This window comes from Leuresthes tenuis, unplaced genomic scaffold (assembly GCF_036924035.1).
Source record: "Leuresthes tenuis unplaced genomic scaffold, fLeuTen1.0.hap1 SCAF_15, whole genome shotgun sequence".
NCBI classification, from domain to species: domain Eukaryota; kingdom Metazoa; phylum Chordata; class Actinopteri; order Atheriniformes; family Atherinopsidae; genus Leuresthes; species Leuresthes tenuis.
Window position 1 is genome coordinate 140,519 of NW_027325369.1, and position 11,295 is coordinate 151,813.

Below are 11,295 nucleotides of genomic sequence, written 5' to 3' on the forward strand. Positions count from 1 at the left end.
AGTTTTCATACACAGCTGCTGCACAAACAGACTCAACAACACTTTTATCCCCCTGGCCGTAAGACTGTACAACTCTTCTCTGGGTGGCCAGGGATAGTCATGATTTAACCCATATTCACATGCATATCAGAACTGTTTGCACATGAGCACATCACACAATTTCATATTCATTTTTTCATACTTATATCCTATTACACTTTTACAGTAATGCGCTGCATTATTATGTTATTATGTTGTGACTAGGGCTGTCAAACGATTATTTTTTAATCGCGATTAATCACACTTTTTCCATAGTTAACTCACGATTATTCTCTATTTTGAAAATTTAGTTAGAATCAAATAAACAAAGAAAAAATGGCTTTTATCTTTATATCTATAAATTATATAGCCTGTATATACCCTGTAAACCTTTCTTTCTTTGCCTCTGTCACAACTTCGCGATTAATCACACTTTTTCCATAGTTAACTCACGATTATTCTCTATTTTGTAAATTTAGTTAGAATCAAATAAACACAAAGAAAAATAGGCTTTTCTCTTTATATCTATACATTATATACCCTGTATATATACCCTGTAAACCTTTCTTTCTTTGCCTCTGTCACAACTTCATTTAAGAGTGCTTCAAACTCATATTATCTAAATGCTTTGACGTAAGTCTTAAGATTAAGAAATAAGACTGAAATAACTCATTTGTGCTTTTCTCTGTTAGATAATGGTTCAAACGAATTAATCAACAATGGTTAATATTTTGTATTAATGGTCATATTCTCCGTTATAATATAAAAAAGGCCCATTTTTTATGTAAATTAGTTCATTTTGGGTTACTGAACCAGTCCAGATTTTTATTTTGAAGTATTTACCTGAACATTTCCAAGCTTACGGTGAAGACTTTCTGTTTTATTTTAGAATATTCACATTTGAACTGGAAGAAGGGTTTAAAAGTGAAAGCACTTTTATATTTAGATTCTTCTTTTCCAGGAGTTCAGATGTAACTGGGCAAATCGACTTCATTTGGTCAGACCTTTGGCAAAGTGCATAGAGAGGAAGAATTTTTTTTTTTTTGAAGTTATGATACTGTATGTAGGGTTCCATGGTGTAATGGTCAGCACTTTGAACTCTGAATCCAGTGATCCGAGTTCAAATCTCGGTGGAACCTGATCTTTGCTTTCAACAACCAGTTCTTCCCTTTGTCATGTTTGATGATAACACTGAATCTGTCATATATCAATACCTCACTTACGGTTACTCATTTAATGCTAGTTTTCATACACAGCTGCTGCACAAACAGACTCAACAACACTTTTATCCCCCTGGCCGTAAGACTGTACAACTCTTCTCTGGGTGGCCAGGGATAGTCATGATTTAACCCATATTCACATGCATATCAGAACTGTTTGCACATGAGCACATCACACAATTTCATATTCATTTTTTCATACTTATATCCTATTACACTTTTACAGTAATGCGCTGCATTATTATGTTATTATGTTGTGACTAGGGCTGTCAAACGATTATTTTTTAATCGCGATTAATCACACTTTTTCCATAGTTAACTCACGATTATTCTCTATTTTGAAAATTTAGTTAGAATCAAATAAACAAAGAAAAAATGGCTTTTATCTTTATATCTATAAATTATATAGCCTGTATATACCCTGTAAACCTTTCTTTCTTTGCCTCTGTCACAACTTCGCGATTAATCACACTTTTTCCATAGTTAACTCACGATTATTCTCTATTTTGTAAATTTAGTTAGAATCAAATAAACACAAAGAAAAATAGGCTTTTCTCTTTATATCTATACATTATATACCCTGTATATATACCCTGTAAACCTTTCTTTCTTTGCCTCTGTCACAACTTCATTTAAGAGTGCTTCAAACTCAAATTATCTAAATGCTTTGAAGTAAGTCTTAAGATTAAGAAATAAGACTGAAATAACTCATTTGTGCTTTTCTCTGTTAGATAATGGTTCAAACGAATTAATCAACAATGGTTGATATTTTGTATTAATGGTCATATTCTCCGTTATAATATACAAAAGGCCCATTTTTTATGTAAATTAGTTCATTTTGGGTTACTGAACCAGTCCAGATTTTTATTTTGAACTATTTACCTGAACATTTCCAAGCTTACGGTGAAGACTTTCTGTTTGATTTTAGAATATTCACATTTGAACTGGAAGAAGGGTTTAAGAGTGAAAGCACTTTTATATTTAGATTATTCTTTTCCAGGAGTTCAGATGTAACTGGGCAAATCGACTTCATTTGGTCAGACCTTTGGCAAAGTGCATAGAGAGGAAGAATTTTTTTTTTTTTGAAGTTATGATACTGTATGTAGGGTTCCATGGTGTAATGGTCAGCACTTTGGACTCTGAATCCAGTGATCCGAGTTCAAATCTCGGTGGAACCTGATCTTTGCTTTCAACAACCAGTTCTTCCCTTTGTCATGTTTGATGATAACACTGAATCTGTCATATATCAATACCTCACTTACGGTTACTCATTTAATGCTAGTTTTCATACACAGCTGCTGCACAAACAGACTCAACAACACTTTTATCCCCCTGGCCGTAAGACTGTACAACTCTTCTCTGGGTGGCCAGGGATAGTCATGATTTAACCCATATTCACATGCATATCAGAACTGTTTGCACATGAGCACATCACACAATTTCATATTCATTTTTTCATACTTATATCCTATTACACTTTTACAGTAATGCGCTGCATTATTATGTTATTATGTTGTGACTAGGGCTGTCAAACGATTATTTTTTAATCGCGATTAATCACACTTTTTCCATAGTTAACTCACGATTATTCTCTATTTTGAAAATTTAGTTAGAATCAAATAAACAAAGAAAAAATGGCTTTTATCTTTATATCTATAAATTATATAGCCTGTATATACCCTGTAAACCTTTCTTTCTTTGCCTCTGTCACAACTTCGCGATTAATCACACTTTTTCCATAGTTAACTCACGATTATTCTCTATTTTGTAAATTTAGTTAGAATCAAATAAACACAAAGAAAAATAGGCTTTTCTCTTTATATCTATACATTATATACCCTGTATATATACCCTGTAAACCTTTCTTTCTTTGCCTCTGTCACAACTTCATTTAAGAGTGCTTCAAACTCAAATTATCTAAATGCTTTGAAGTAAGTCTTAAGATTAAGAAATAAGACTGAAATAACTCATTTGTGCTTTTCTCTGTTAGATAATGGTTCAAACGAATTAATCAACAATGGTTGATATTTTGTATTAATGGTCATATTCTCCGTTATAATATACAAAAGGCCCATTTTTTATGTAAATTAGTTCATTTTGGGTTACTGAACCAGTCCAGATTTTTATTTTGAACTATTTACCTGAACATTTCCAAGCTTACGGTGAAGACTTTCTGTTTGATTTTAGAATATTCACATTTGAACTGGAAGAAGGGTTTAAGAGTGAAAGCACTTTTATATTTAGATTATTCTTTTCCAGGAGTTCAGATGTAACTGGGCAAATCGACTTCATTTGGTCAGACCTTTGGCAAAGTGCATAGAGAGGAAGAATTTTTTTTTTTTTGAAGTTATGATACTGTATGTAGGGTTCCATGGTGTAATGGTCAGCACTTTGGACTCTGAATCCAGTGATCCGAGTTCAAATCTCGGTGGAACCTGATCTTTGCTTTCAACAACCAGTTCTTCCCTTTGTCATGTTTGATGATAACACTGAATCTGTCATATATCAATACCTCACTTACGGTTACTCATTTAATGCTAGTTTTCATACACAGCTGCTGCACAAACAGACTCAACAACACTTTTATCCCCCTGGCCGTAAGACTGTACAACTCTTCTCTGGGTGGCCAGGGATAGTCATGATTTAACCCATATTCACATGCATATCAGAACTGTTTGCACATGAGCACATCACATAATTTCATATTCATTTTTTCATACTTATATCCTATTACACTTTTACAGTAATGCGCTGCATTATTATGTTATTATGTTGTGACTAGGGCTGTCAAACGATTATTTTTTAATCGCGATTAATCACACTTTTTCCATAGTTAACTCACGATTATTCTCTATTTTGAAAATTTAGTTAGAATCAAATAAACAAAGAAAAAATGGCTTTTATCTTTATATCTATAAATTATATAGCCTGTATATACCCTGTAAACCTTTCTTTCTTTGCCTCTGTCACAACTTCGCGATTAATCACACTTTTTCCATAGTTAACTCACGATTATTCTCTATTTTGTAAATTTAGTTAGAATCAAATAAACACAAAGAAAAATAGGCTTTTCTCTTTATATCTATACATTATATACCCTGTATATATACCCTGTAAACCTTTCTTTCTTTGCCTCTGTCACAACTTCATTTAAGAGTGCTTCAAACTCATATTATCTAAATGCTTTGACGTAAGTCTTAAGATTAAGAAATAAGACTGAAATAACTCATTTGTGCTTTTCTCTGTTAGATAATGGTTCAAACGAATTAATCAACAATGGTTAATATTTTGTATTAATGGTCATATTCTCCGTTATAATATAAAAAAGGCCCATTTTTTATGTAAATTAGTTCATTTTGGGTTACTGAACCAGTCCAGATTTTTATTTTGAAGTATTTACCTGAACATTTCCAAGCTTACGGTGAAGACTTTCTGTTTTATTTTAGAATATTCACATTTGAACTGGAAGAAGGGTTTAAAAGTGAAAGCACTTTTATATTTAGATTCTTCTTTTCCAGGAGTTCAGATGTAACTGGGCAAATCGACTTCATTTGTTCAGACCTTTGGCAAAGTGCATAGAGAGGAAGAATTTTTTTTTTTTGAAGTTATGATACTGTATGTAGGGTTCCATGGTGTAATGGTCAGCACTTTGGACTCTGAATCCAGCGATCCGAGTTCAAATCTCGGTGGAACCTGATCTTTGCTTTCAACAACCAATTCTTCCCTTTGTCATGTTTGATGAGAACGCTGAATCTGTCATATATGAATACCTCACTTACAGTTACTCATTTAATACTTGTTTTGATACACAAAATCCACTACACTAAATTTTGATGAGACAGAGGAGCATCATCAGCAGCAGGCTGCTGTCTCTGAGCTGCTCCACAAACAGACTCAACAACACTTTTGTCCCCCTGGTCATAAGACTGTACAACTCTTCTCTGGGTGGCCAGGGATAGTCATGATTTAACCCATATTCACATGCATATCAGAACTGTTTGCACATGAGCACATCACACAATTTCATATTCATTTTTTCATACTTATATCCTATTACACTTTTACAGTAATGCGCTGCATTATTATGTTATTATGTTGTGACTAGGGCTGTCAAACGATTATTTTTTAATCGCGATTAATCACACTTTTTCCATAGTTAACTCACGATTATTCTCTATTTTGTAAATTTAGTTAGAATCAAATAAACAAAGAAAAAATGGCTTTTATCTTTATATCTATAAATTATATAGCCTGTATATACCCTGTAAACCTTTCTTTCTTTGCCTCTGTCACAACTTCACGATTAATCACACTTTTTCCATAGTTAACTCACGATTATTCTCTATTTTGTAAATTTAGTTAGAATCAAATAAACACAAAGAAAAAATGTCTTTTATCTTTATATCTATAAATTATATAGCCTGTATATATCCTGTAAACCTTTCTTTCTTTGCCTCTGTCACAACTTCGCGATTAATCACACTTTTTCCATAGTTAACTCACGATTATTCTCTATTTTGAAACTTTAGTTAGAATCAAATAAACACAAAGAAAAAATGTCTTTTATCTTTATATCTATAAATTATATAGCCTGTATATATCCTGTAAACCTTTCTTTCTTTGCCTCTGTCACAACTTCGCGATTAATCACACTTTTTCCATAGTTAACTCACGATTATTCTCTATTTTGTAAATTTAGTTAGAATCAAATAAACACAAAGAAAAATTGGCTTTTCTCTTTATATCTATACATTATATACCCTGTATATATACCCTGTAAACCTTTCTTTCTTTGCCTCTGTCACAACTTCATTTAAGAGTGCTTCAAACTCATATTATCTAAATGCTTTGACGTAAGTCTTAAGATTAAGAAATAAGACTGAAATAACTCATTTGTGCTTTTCTCTGTTAGATAATGGTTCAAACGAATTAATCAACAATGGTTAATATTTTGTATTAATGGTCATATTCTCCGTTATAATATAAAAAAGGCCCATTTTTTATGTAAATTAGTTCATTTTGGGTTACTGAACCAGTCCAGATTTTTATTTTGAACTATTTACCTGAACATTTCCAAGCTTACGGTGAAGACTTTCTGTTTGATTTTAGAATATTCACATTTGAACTGGAAGAAGGGTTTAAGAGTGAAAGCACTTTTATATTTAGATTATTCTTTTCCAGGAGTTCAGATGTAACTGGGCAAATCGACTTAATTTGGTCAGACCTTTGGCAAAGTGCATAGAGAGGAAGAATTTTTTTTTTTTTGAAGTTATGATACTGTATGTAGGGTTCCATGGTGTAATGGTCAGCACTTTGAACTCTGAATCCAGTGATCCGAGTTCAAATCTCGGTGGAACCTGATCTTTGCTTTCAACAACCAATTCTTCCCTTTGTCATGTTTGATGAGAACGCTGAATCTGTCATATATGAATACCTCACTTACAGTTACTCATTTAATACTTGTTTTGATACACAAAATCCACTACACTAAATTTTGATGAGACAGAGGAGCATCATCAGCAGCAGGCTGCTGTCTCTGAGCTGCTCCACAAACAGACTCAACAACACTTTTGTCCCCCTGGTCATAAGACTGTACAACTCTTCTCTGGGTGGCCAGGGATAGTCATGATTTAACCCATATTCACATGCATATCAGAACTGTTTGCACATGAGCACATCACACAATTTCATATTCATTTTTTCATACTTATATCCTATTACACTTTTACAGTAATGCGCTGCATTATTATGTTATTATGTTGTGACTAGGGCTGTCAAACGATTATTTTTTAATCGCGATTAATCACACTTTTTCCATAGTTAACTCACGATTATTCTCTATTTTGTAAATTTAGTTAGAATCAAATAAACAAAGAAAAAATGGCTTTTATCTTTATATCTATAAATTATATAGCCTGTATATACCCTGTAAACCTTTCTTTCTTTGCCTCTGTCACAACTTCACGATTAATCACACTTTTTCCATAGTTAACTCACGATTATTCTCTATTTTGTAAATTTAGTTAGAATCAAATAAACACAAAGAAAAAATGTCTTTTATCTTTATATCTATAAATTATATAGCCTGTATATATCCTGTAAACCTTTCTTTCTTTGCCTCTGTCACAACTTCGCGATTAATCACACTTTTTCCATAGTTAACTCACGATTATTCTCTATTTTGAAACTTTAGTTAGAATCAAATAAACACAAAGAAAAAATGTCTTTTATCTTTATATCTATAAATTATATAGCCTGTATATATCCTGTAAACCTTTCTTTCTTTGCCTCTGTCACAACTTCGCGATTAATCACACTTTTTCCATAGTTAACTCACGATTATTCTCTATTTTGTAAATTTAGTTAGAATCAAATAAACACAAAGAAAAATTGGCTTTTCTCTTTATATCTATACATTATATACCCTGTATATATACCCTGTAAACCTTTCTTTCTTTGCCTCTGTCACAACTTCATTTAAGAGTGCTTCAAACTCATATTATCTAAATGCTTTGACGTAAGTCTTAAGATTAAGAAATAAGACTGAAATAACTCATTTGTGCTTTTCTCTGTTAGATAATGGTTCAAACGAATTAATCAACAATGGTTAATATTTTGTATTAATGGTCATATTCTCCGTTATAATATAAAAAAGGCCCATTTTTTATGTAAATTAGTTCATTTTGGGTTACTGAACCAGTCCAGATTTTTATTTTGAACTATTTACCTGAACATTTCCAAGCTTACGGTGAAGACTTTCTGTTTGATTTTAGAATATTCACATTTGAACTGGAAGAAGGGTTTAAGAGTGAAAGCACTTTTATATTTAGATTCTTCTTTTCCAGGAGTTCAGATGTAACTGGGCAAATCGACTTCATTTGGTCAGACCTTTGGCAAAGTGCATAGAGAGGAAGAATTTTTTTTTTTTGAAGTTATGATACTGTATGTAGGGTTCCATGGTGTAATGGTCAGCGCTTTGGACTCTGAATCCAGCGATCCGAGTTCAAATCTCGGTGGAACCTGATCTTTGCTTTCAACAACCAGTTCTTCCCTTTGTCATGTTTGATGATAACACTGAATCTGTCATATATCAATACCTCACTTACAGTTACTCATTTAATGCTAGTTTTCATACACAGCTGCTGCACAAACAGACTCAACAACACTTTTATCCCCCTGGCCGTAAGACTGTACAACTCTTCTCTGGGTGGCCAGGGATAGTCATGATTTAACCCATATTCACATGCATATCAGAACTGTTTGCACATGAGCACATCACACAATTTCATATTCATTTTTTCATACTTATATCCTATTACACTTTTACAGTAATGCGCTGCATTATTATGTTATTATGTTGTGACTAGGGCTGTCAAACGATTATTTTTTAATCGCGATTAATCACACTTTTTCCATAGTTAACTCACGATTATTCTCTATTTTGAAAATTTAGTTAGAATCAAATAAACAAAGAAAAAATGGCTTTTATCTTTATATCTATAAATTATATAGCCTGTATATACCCTGTAAACCTTTCTTTCTTTGCCTCTGTCACAACTTCGCGATTAATCACACTTTTTCCATAGTTAACTCACGATTATTCTCTATTTTGTAAATTTAGTTAGAATCAAATAAACACAAAGAAAAATAGGCTTTTCTCTTTATATCTATACATTATATACCCTGTATATATACCCTGTAAACCTTTCTTTCTTTGCCTCTGTCACAACTTCATTTAAGAGTGCTTCAAACTCATATTATCTAAATGCTTTGACGTAAGTCTTAAGATTAAGAAATAAGACTGAAATAACTCATTTGTGCTTTTCTCTGTTAGATAATGGTTCAAACGAATTAATCAACAATGGTTAATATTTTGTATTAATGGTCATATTCTCCGTTATAATATAAAAAAGGCCCATTTTTTATGTAAATTAGTTCATTTTGGGTTACTGAACCAGTCCAGATTTTTATTTTGAAGTATTTACCTGAACATTTCCAAGCTTACGGTGAAGACTTTCTGTTTTATTTTAGAATATTCACATTTGAACTGGAAGAAGGGTTTAAAAGTGAAAGCACTTTTATATTTAGATTCTTCTTTTCCAGGAGTTCAGATGTAACTGGGCAAATCGACTTCATTTGGTCAGACCTTTGGCAAAGTGCATAGAGAGGAAGAATTTTTTTTTTTTTGAAGTTATGATACTGTATGTAGGGTTCCATGGTGTAATGGTCAGCACTTTGGACTCTGAATCCAGTGATCCGAGTTCAAATCTCGGTGGAACCTGATCTTTGCTTTCAACAACCAGTTCTTCCCTTTGTCATGTTTGATGATAACACTGAATCTGTCATATATCAATACCTCACTTACGGTTACTCATTTAATACTTGTTTTTATACACAAAATCCACTACACTAAATTTTGATGAGACAGAGGAGCATCATCAGCAGCAGGCTGCTGTCTCTGAGCTGCTCCACAAACAGACTCAACAACACTTTTGTCCCCCTGGTCATAAAACTGTACAACTCTTCTCTGGGTGGCCAGGGATAGTCATGATTTAACCCATTTTCACATGCATATCAGAACTGTTTGCACATGAGCACATCACACAATTTCATATTCATTTTTTCATACTTATATCCTATTACACTTTACAGTAATGCGCTGCATTATTATGTTATTATGTTGTGACTAGGGCTGTCAAACGATTATTTTTTAATCGCGATTAATCACACTTTTTCCATAGTTAACTCACGATTATTCTCTATTTTGAAAATTTAGTTAGAATCAAATAAACAAAGAAAAAATGGCTTTTATCTTTATATCTATAAATTATATAGCCTGTATATACCCTGTAAACCTTTCTATCTTTGCCTCTGTCACAACTTCGCGATTAATCACACTTTTTCCATAGTTAACTCACGATTATTCTCTATTTTGTAAATTTAGTTAGAATCAAATAAACACAAAGAAAAAATGTCTTTTATCTTTATATCTATAAATTATATAGCCTGTATATATCCTGTAAACCTTTCTTTCTTTGCCTCTGTCACAACTTCGCGATTAATCACACTTTTTCCATAGTTAACTCACGATTATTCTCTATTTTGTAAATTTAGTTAGAATCAAATAAACACAAAGAAAAATTGGCTTTTCTCTTTATATCTATACATTATATACCCTGTATATATACCCTGTAAACCTTGCTTTCTTTGCCTCTGTCACAACTTCATTTAAGAGTGCTTCAAACTCATATTATCTAAATGCTTTGACGTAAGTCTTAAGATTAAGAAATAAGACTGAAATAACTCATTTGTGCTTTTCTCTGTTAGATAATGGTTCAAACGAATTAATCAACAATGGTTAATATTTTGTATTAATGGTCATATTCTCCGTTATAATATAAAAAAGGCCCATTTTTTATGTAAATTAGTTCATTTTGGGTTACTGAACCAGTCCAGATTTTTATTTTGAACTATTTACCTGAACATTTCCAAGCTTACGGTGAGGACTTTCTGTTTTATTTTAGAATATTCACATTTGAACTGGAAGAAGGGTTTAAAAGTGAAAGCACTTTTATATTTAGATTATTCTTTTCCAGGAGTTCAGATGTAACTGGGCAAATCGACTTCATTTGGTCAGACCTTTGGCAAAGTGCATAGAGAGGAAGAATTTTTTTTTTTTTGAAGTTATGATACTGTATGTAGGGTTCCATGGTGTAATGGTCAGCACTTTGGACTCTGAATCCAGCGATCCGAGTTCAAATCTCGGTGGAACCTGATCTTTGCTTTCAACAACCAGCTCTTCCCTTTGTCATGTTTGATGATAACACTGAATCTGTCATATATCAATACCTCACTTACGGTTACTCATTTAATGCTAGTTTTCATACACAGCTGCTGCACAAACAGACTCAACAACACTTTTATCCCCCTGGCCGTAAGACTGTACAACTCTTCTCTGGGTGGCCAGGGATAGTCATGATTTAACCCATATTCACATGCATATCAGAACTGTTTGCACATGAGCACATCACACAATTTCATATTCATTTTTTCATAC

The 11,295-nt window shown here is 32.6% G+C and overlaps 8 non-coding genes across 8 annotated transcripts; all 8 read left to right on the forward strand.

Annotated features, from left to right (window-relative positions):
* Window positions 1-1,085: 1,085 nt before the first annotated feature.
* Window positions 1,086-1,157, forward strand: trnaq-cug (transfer RNA glutamine (anticodon CUG)). Its single transcript has one exon. It is a non-coding gene; the product is annotated as a tRNA-Gln (tRNA).
* A 1,187-nt stretch (window positions 1,158-2,344) lies between these two features.
* trnaq-cug (transfer RNA glutamine (anticodon CUG)) lies at window positions 2,345-2,416 on the forward strand. Its single transcript has one exon. It is a non-coding gene; the product is annotated as a tRNA-Gln (tRNA).
* Window positions 2,417-3,603: 1,187 nt separating this feature from the next.
* On the forward strand, window positions 3,604-3,675 carry trnaq-cug (transfer RNA glutamine (anticodon CUG)). The gene has a single exon. It is a non-coding gene; the product is annotated as a tRNA-Gln (tRNA).
* A 1,186-nt stretch (window positions 3,676-4,861) lies between these two features.
* trnaq-cug (transfer RNA glutamine (anticodon CUG)) lies at window positions 4,862-4,933 on the forward strand. Its single transcript has one exon. It is a non-coding gene; the product is annotated as a tRNA-Gln (tRNA).
* A 1,592-nt stretch (window positions 4,934-6,525) lies between these two features.
* Window positions 6,526-6,597, forward strand: trnaq-cug (transfer RNA glutamine (anticodon CUG)). Its single transcript has one exon. It is a non-coding gene; the product is annotated as a tRNA-Gln (tRNA).
* A 1,591-nt stretch (window positions 6,598-8,188) lies between these two features.
* On the forward strand, window positions 8,189-8,260 carry trnaq-cug (transfer RNA glutamine (anticodon CUG)). The gene has a single exon. It is a non-coding gene; the product is annotated as a tRNA-Gln (tRNA).
* A 1,187-nt stretch (window positions 8,261-9,447) lies between these two features.
* On the forward strand, window positions 9,448-9,519 carry trnaq-cug (transfer RNA glutamine (anticodon CUG)). The gene has a single exon. It is a non-coding gene; the product is annotated as a tRNA-Gln (tRNA).
* A 1,421-nt stretch (window positions 9,520-10,940) lies between these two features.
* trnaq-cug (transfer RNA glutamine (anticodon CUG)) lies at window positions 10,941-11,012 on the forward strand. The gene has a single exon. It is a non-coding gene; the product is annotated as a tRNA-Gln (tRNA).
* The last annotated feature ends 283 nt before the right edge of the window (window positions 11,013-11,295 follow it).